This window comes from Pogonomyrmex barbatus, unplaced genomic scaffold (genome assembly GCF_055798465.1).
Source record: "Pogonomyrmex barbatus isolate J1 unplaced genomic scaffold, ASM5579846v1 scaffold14, whole genome shotgun sequence".
Lineage (NCBI taxonomy): Eukaryota > Metazoa > Arthropoda > Insecta > Hymenoptera > Formicidae > Pogonomyrmex > Pogonomyrmex barbatus.
The window spans coordinates 6,226,441-6,235,298 of NW_028297110.1; the positions used below are offsets into that span (position 1 = coordinate 6,226,441).

The window sequence follows — 8,858 nt, forward strand, 5'->3', positions numbered from 1 at the left end:
GTGCAAAAAAAGACATGGAATAGGAAACACACAAAAACATCTCGAACAAAATTAGAGTTAGAGAAGCAATGATTGGAACATCTTCAGTTTATTTAGAAAAAATATGAAGATAAAAAAGAATACGAAGAAAATGAAAATAAAAAAAAATAGAAGAACTTGCATTAAAAAAAGAAAAATTAGCTTTTAAGAAGAAAAAGATGTTGTTTGAAGAATTGAAGTTAACCAAAAAGACTGAACAACATAGAGAAAAGATGTCTATTCAAAAAGAAAAATGTGATTTGTTAAAAAGCTTAATCAAGAAACAAAATATTTTTAATTTGAATAGCTGATATACATAATAATATTTATCTTAATCTCAAAAAAACAACATATTTTTTAAATAACAAAGATTTTAAGCTATAATGTTTTCTCCAATGTAATATAATTATTAAATATATTTGTAATTGTTATAAAATTAAAAACTATTTTTGTTTGAAATATTACGTTTTTGTTGAAAAAAGTTAAAATGATATTTAATATGTTATAATTTTCTAATAATAAATGTACGTAATATATATATGTGAGTACATACATATATATTAGATAATAATTCGAGATGAATATTGTTATGTTAACTCAAATAAGAGACATTTTATTTTATATTAAAAGATTTTATTTTTATATTTTTTAATTATATATGTGCAAAATATAAAAAATATCTGTGTTATAAATAATTAAGATTATTGATATTACCATATGATTAAATATTTAATTGCTCTATAATTGCTGCAATCTTAATAATATGTATAATACAAAAAGCTATAAATAAAATATTTTATTTTTTGAAATATTTTATTTTGTTTCTTGCTATTTTGTATAAATAATTAAAACTTACTATATTATTATGTTTTATTAAATAAATGTATATAATGTTTTATTGAGAAATAAATAAATTGATAATTAATTTGTTTGTTTTTTATTTATATTCTTATCTATTGATTTAAATAACATAAATAATAATTTCAAAAATTCTTTTTGTAAATATATAAACTGATTTTATAAAAATATTAAAATTTGTTTATTTATATAGTATTATATCTTTATATATATTTATTGTGTAAAAAAAAAGCATTTATTAATAATATTTATAATATTTATTTATTAATATTATTTTCATATAACTAAATTTAAATAAAGTATTTAAACATAATTTGAATAAATTTTTTACAAAAATAATATATAAATAATAAATCATTTCGGTGATTGGCATAAGTATAATTAATATATATTGAATAGTAAAATAAATTTTATTACAAGTTAAATAACATATGAATATTAATTTTATTTGATAATATATATTATCTGATATGTACATTATATAGATTAGATAAATTATTGCATAGGATATTCTCTGAATAATAATGTTCGACGATCTTTTAAATCTTCTTCGTCTATAATTTCGTCTCCTTCTTCATTATAATTTTGCGCAAAATTATTTTCTTCTGCTGCAGGATTTTTATTATAAAAATCTTCACCGTTATCTTCATAATCTAAACATAAATTATGAAATACGCAACAACCTACTATAATTTGAGTCATAAAATGAACATCGCGTAAAGATAATTTATTTGAAATCGGGCTTTTAAAATACCAAAAACTTTTTCAACTGCAACTCTAGTTATTGAAATTTTTATATTAAATGCTTCTTGTTGAATCGTTTAAATTACCGTTATCTTTGAAAGGACAGACAATCCATTTTTTTGCTACATTATAATCTTTATCTCCTAACAAAAAAGTTTTGTTTGGAAAAAGATTTTCTCTTTTTTGTTCAGCAGTATAAAAAAGCTATGATCTTCTTAATATTCGAATATCGTGAAAAGATCATCACAATATATATTAAGAAATCTCATATAGAAGAAATCTCATTACAATCACTAACAGCTTGTAAAAGAATTAAATAACACTGTTTTCTGTTAAAATATTCTTTACTCTATTTTCCTCAGGCTTATTTATATAAATATGGGAATCATCTATTGCTCCTATGCAGCCTGATATTCCTGTTGTTTTTCTTGAAACTCACTGAGAAATTTTAATTAGATCATTTTCTTGAGGTTACTTAATAACTTCCAGAGTTATTAATAAACTGATGACTCGACGTATAATACGAAATACTGATAATAATGATATATCAAAACGATTAGATAATTCGATGTGGTTCTTTATTTAAAAATCAAAGAGTTACTAGCAAACATAGTTTTGCAGATTTTCTTTCTTTTCCAAATTCATTTGTTGGCATAAATCTGCTGGCCTCAAAAGATTCTAAAAAAAAGTTAGCAATTAAAATAAGTTTCTTCGGGTGAGGGCCGTTTGACCATGGTTACAATTGGTCACCATTCATAACGTTTGAACAGAGGAACCCTCTAGATACCGGCCGCTGTGAATGGCTGTGGTCAATCGCAACGTGGTCAAACGGAACGTTTTTTCTATTACTATAAGATAAAATATCTTAAAAAATTAATATTATTAATAATAATATTTTACTTAATACTATTATCACAATAATTACTTATTAATCTGTACACAATCATGCGATTTAATCTGAAATCTTCTCTAAAAAAAAGACTATCACTTTTCCTGTGTATCACATCAAGAAAATTTTGCACATGATGTCGTCTACGGCCATTCATTAATAGCTGCAGAAGAGGATCTAGCAGATCTTCTTCATATAAGTTATTTTCTAACGGATGTAGTTTTCATCTGAAGAACTACTACTGCTGTCACTATCGCTACTGTCACTGCTAGTACTATCATTATGCAATAAATAAATTACATTTATCCAATTATTTTCATTCATCTGTTAAAAAAATTATTTATTAACTTATATACTATTACATATAACCTCTATATGCTTTGTATTGTAATTCTATATAAAAATATATGTATATTTCTATGTATATTTGTAAAATAAAAATAGAACAGAAAAATAAAAAATTTACATTGTGTATATTATCTTCAAATAATAATAATTTTAATAAAATATTGATAATCATATTTTATTTAGATCAAAAAACCTACTATGCATCAACTTCTGCGCAGATAGGTGCTTTCCATTTATTACATTAGGAGTTAATGACTTGAGTCAGCTCAAATCGACACAAATCATAACAAATGGAAAGCACCCATCGAAGATATTATAAGTAATTATAATTATAAGTAATATAATATACTGATATAGATTATAAGTAATATAATATACTGTTTATATATTGTCTTATATTCCCCGAGTTAATTAGTTAGTTTATTTACGCAAGCAAATCTGATTTTAAGAAGAAAATGTCTACTGCAGATATATTTACGAAAGAAGAAAATAATGTTGGTATATATATATATGCTTCTTTAATAAACATAATTATATATAAGTTTATTATTATATATAAGTTTTAATTAAATATTAAGATATCACAATAATTTAAATAATTTAAATTTTGTTAATTATAAGACAATAATGCTAAATAGGCTAAATAATTATAATTATAAATATTTTAAATTTGTAAAATTACTTTATTTATAACTTTATTTATCTTCGATATCTACCAACTAATCACAGCTAACACAACTTAAGGAATATAAGACAGCGTTGATTTGAATTCATAAACATTTATATTAGACACTAGACCGCTAACTCTTCTATTTGAGAGTAAATAAAAATTGATTTCAAAACTTATGTATTACATAGGCTGCGTTCCGTAACTCACTGCCAGTACTGGCAGTATTGTAATGCTATTCCGAAATTTATTCCAGTGTGCTGCGATAGTACTATGATAGAATAATAACGTCATAAATTTTGTCGTTACTTCCTGCTGCAGCTATTGTAGCTAGAAGAAAAATGCAGCAGTCACAGTACAAAATGGCGACTTTCGAGAAAAAAAAGTTAATCCTACTCGATGCAGAAACAAATATTCAATAAATAATAATAAATAAAAAAAAACGCACAAAAAGCATTACGAGATAAAAATAAAGTTTGATATTTATATTATAGCGGATTCGATCATTCGCGCTAAGTTTGTATAAACATTTGTTACGTCCGGGGGACTTTACGAATTCTTCTCTTTCGGAAAAAGATAACGGCTGCTAAGAAAATGAAAGCGCTTCGAACGATCTAAAGAAACCCTAAATAAATAAACAAAAATTCCTCTCAAGATACGTCTCACTATCAAAAAAAATAATTCTTGGGATAGACAGCTTTGTCGGCATCGACAAGTTTATAACATACCAATAAAAATAAAAAAAATATTAACAAAAGCAAATTCCTAACGGATAAGAAACGCGTCGGATCGTCCGAGGGTCACTCCCCAAATTGGTGGGGAAACTAAAGGAAACGCCAATCAAGAAGAAACGATTAGCGGTCGTTGGCGGTCACACCAATGAATGATTGAGGGTGTGGAATGGCGGGAAAATTTTCACTAACTAATTCCATCATTCGCTAGAAAATCTGGAAATATAAAAACAATCACAATTCACAGAACACCGCTTCCCTCCTTCCTCTATACTCACAATTTTTCTAAACTATCATTCGGCAAGCCAACGCGGAAATCCATCACGCCCTCAAATATTCCCACCCCTTCGGAACCCTTTAAAAATCGCGACTTGGAGCGGATCGCTCTCTTCTCGCTTCTCATCGTTCCACGCCTTCATGGACCATCCGAGGTCGAAAAATCTTTTCCAGTTAGAATCTGTGCGCGATTCTTACATTTTTCGTGTGATTCGATCCACGATCCAGCCTAGTCACCACACTTCTCGTCCATCACCAGCGGCCGCTACAACAAAAGTAAGTCCATCTTTATCACTTTTTCCCGCGGTAGACTGGCTGTTTGGTTCGCGATCTCTACATATTTGTTTCATTAAAACACTCCAACATTCCAAATTGGCAAGCCGCCGATTAACTCAGTAAAGCTGCCTTCCCCGATTTCTCCACACTCCGACTTGGCAAGTCGCCGATTAACTCAGTGAAACTGCCTTCCTCGATTCCAACCTGGCAAGTCGCCGATTGATTCGGTGAAACTGCTTTATCACGATTCCTCAATTTCTTTTTTTTTTTACCACTCTCATCTCACACTCTCTCTCATCTAACTCTTATTTACATAGTGAACCGAACGAAAGCCATCCCGAACAACCCAACGAAACGGGCATTGCGATACCGTCGGGAGAAGTTAAATAAGCGGATTCGTCGAAACCGGACATGCCGAAAAACTCGCGGAGCAGTTAATAGACGTAGAACCGAGACTAGCTAACATCACCTTACAACAGTACGCCACCGTCCTCCGCTCCGCGGCAGATTTTGAAAAACAATATACTCCAGAGAAGAGAGTAGTAGTCTTCGACATGGAGAAGTTCTTCTCGTCCGTCAATTTCCCCGCTCTCCCACCCATCCACCTCCTGGCACCTTTTTCATTAAAAGAATTCAACCCCGATCAGTTTTGGGATCAAATCTCAAGACACCAAATTACCGATACCATCCCTATGTACATTTCCCGTGACCCTCTTCCCTACCTCGTTCCAGTGAAGGCTTTCCGCAGCGCTCACCCTGATCCCCCGCCACACCTGCAACCCGATCCCATCGATATGCTCGCGACCACCAATTTTTTGCCCCAATTGGAACAATTGGGTATATAAATACCAGATTTTTTTTGTTTGCTTTGTTATTTATTATTATTTGAAATTTACGTATAAAATTTTTTGTAACCAATACTTCTACACTTTAATGTATACAGAAAAATTTGCGAATTAACATATTGTAATCCTTTTATTATTATTATTATTATTATTAAATCAGTTAATTCGAATTCCGTCTCAATTTATTTACCCTAAAACTTGATCCCGAACCATTCACGGCTCCCTGAGGATCGACGAGGTCCATCCCTGGTAAAAGAGATTCGGTTCTCTGACCAAAAAACGGACCACCGATAGCGCTGGCGCAGGTAAGGGTTATAACGTCACCGACGCTGACCCGATTCCTGTTCCCTTAACGCGCGTTCGACTCGCGGATCGACCTTACGACGTCGATCTGCGAGAACAAAAAAGGTTCCGTGCGTCCACCCGAGTTCTTCTCCTCCTGACGGAAGGTATTACCTTTCCTCCAACCTCGGACGTAACACATTATTATATACGAAATTATTGCTTTAATTGCTTTTTAGGAGAGATCGTGCATCTATCTGATTTTCCATCCCTTTCTAAGATTGGTCCTATTAATTCCAATATAAAAAAAATGTATTCCGATGTAATCTAAAATAAATATATTTTAGTAAAATTACAGAAACCAACATCGCTCTGGAGTACCGGTCGTGGGGATTCGAAAGAATATATGTATATATGTATATTGTAATATACGTATATATATATATATATATATATATATATATACATATATATATATATATATATATGTGTGTGTGTGTGTGTGTGTGTGTGTGTGTGTGTGTGTGTGTGTGTGTGTGTGTATCATTGTATTGTTGACGTGTTATTCTAAATACGTTATTTGCGATAAATATTATCACATGCCCCGGTAGTTGAAGGGATAAGATGCCTGCCCGGTAAGCAGGAGATCCAGGTTCGATTCCTGGCTGAGGTAGTATTTTTTCGCAAAATAATTACGAGTTTTCACGACTAGTTCGTGGTCGGGCCCCGTCGTGACACACATCCTCCCTTCTTATTTGGGATAACCTAACCAACAGTTTATCGTATCTACAAAGAATAAAAGATTATAAAAATATATCGAAAATAAGTTTTAAATTCTTTGTTTGTATATCGAGATACTACATTTTCTACAACGTATTTTAGGTATAGAATTTGATCTACTTTTCTTTAATATTATTATCATTTCCTCCATTACATCAGAGTTACTATCAAATTCACCGCTACTTGATTCCATTATATGTGCAATATTATTAATTATAAAAACTTTTTCCATTTTCTTATATTATTATATAACAGCGTCATACACAGTTGTACGCAGTACTGTTCAATCCCGTTCAGTTTCCACAATTTCACAGTGCAATAGTGAACTAGTAAAAATGGAACGCTTGCATAACACACTATAATGACGTCTGCTGGCAATACTGCCAGTAAGTTACGGAACGCAGCCATAATGTGACGTAGAGGGACAAATGATGCCACGTGATTAACACGAGGTTACGTGGTCAAACGAATGTAATATGGCTGATGCACTACAAGACTTAGAGCCGCAGCATACACTTCTGCATAAGTGTCGGTCCACAATAGGTGATTTAAGCTTTAAGAAGTAAGAAATTGACCAATTATAATCGAATATGAAAAGAATACTCGACTATGATTGGTCAATTTCTTACGACTTAAAGATTAAATATTTATTGTGGACCGACACTAAGGCATAATGTATACGCGTAAAAAAATTAACCAATCAGAATCTTTTATTTCCATTATAACGATAGAAATGGAGAATTATGATTGATTCATTTTCTTATGCGTTATGCATTATGCCTTATGCAAAAGTGTGTGCTGCGGTCCATAGACATTTTTATTAAAGATCTTAAATATCTCCATTCTTCAATTCTGCTTTAGAAATTTTTTTCATTTTGTATTAAATAAATTTCTATACCTAAATCTGATTTTATATATATATAATCAGATATATATACAGAGTGTCCTAAAAAATGATCAAGTTGTCATATGTAGATGGAACGAACTAAATCGAAAAGTCCTGTACTATTTTGCGATTTTCGCAATAGTTAACGAGTTATTAATTTATAAAAACTTATAGTCAAATTACAAGCATGCGGTGAGATAGTACCGCCCAGTGAAACACACGTTCGCCGTCGCTAGGCACGCGTGGAGTTGTTGATTACAAGCGGCATTGACTACGCTTTCTTCTACGAATATTACGTGCACCTAGCGTACTCTATCGTGTCTCACTGGGCGATCTCACCATGCGTTTGCAATTTGACTATTTTCATAAATATTAATAACTTGTTAATTGCAAAAATTGCAAAATAGTACAGACTTTTCGATTCAGTTTAGTCCATTCCACCTGCATATGACGGCTTGGCCATTTTTTTGAGACACCCTATATGTACAGGGTGGGACAAAAGTCTGGCTACACCCTCATAACTTTTGAACGGATCGAGGTAGAGAGTTGAAATTTGGTGGGACTTGATAGGATCATGAAAGCTATCTTTTGATCAGAATGACACTCACCCCCCACTCCTTTGGGGCAAAGGGGCGGGGGTGACTTAAAAATATTAAATGGCATGAGGGGTCGACTAGGGGCTCATTTAAAAGATTTTTTAAAGATAAAAATAATGGTTTTTGAGAAAGTTCGCTACAATCCTCCAATCGAAAGTTATGACTATAAACAAAAATTTACATTCCATGTTCTTGCATTATCATTCTTTGCGTTACCCAGAGTCGGGGAGGACGTGACAGTTATTATTTCGTGTATTTGTGTGTGTGTGCGCGCGCGCGCGCGTAACAAAAATCAGGACGCTAGGATTCGTCACTTTCCCAGTATTTTGTGACTCTAAACTCTCTCCGTTTCACGCGTGCGTGCGTGCGTGCGTGTGTATTTTTTCTTTTTCCATCGCTTACAAATACATCTATCCTGCTTTAAATATTGAAAATTCTAAGCAACGTGAACCTAATGTTCTAACCATTATTTTTTTTAGAAATATGATGTAATATTCCGCAAATACGATTAACGTACAAATAACCTCAAACATTCTTTTAACTTGCATACGAGTATACACCAATAAGAATGCATTAATGTATAGTATATGTCAAGCATGCGCAAAACGTATTTCTGAATACTTACAAAAAAAGCCGTTTTTGGGAGCTTTCCAATGCTGCAA

General features: G+C 31.6%; 1 pseudogene across 1 annotated transcript; it reads right to left on the reverse strand.

The window, feature by feature from the left end:
- Positions 1-1,573: 1,573 nt before the first annotated feature.
- Positions 1,574-7,211, reverse strand: LOC105423120 (uncharacterized; annotated as a pseudogene). The gene is made up of 5 exons (XR_016138373.1): positions 6,835-7,211; positions 6,538-6,720; positions 5,843-6,261; positions 2,546-4,796; positions 1,574-2,298 (listed from the first exon to the last, which is right to left on the reverse strand). The product of XR_016138373.1 is annotated as an uncharacterized LOC105423120 (transcript).
- Between the last annotated feature and the right edge of the window lie 1,647 nt (positions 7,212-8,858).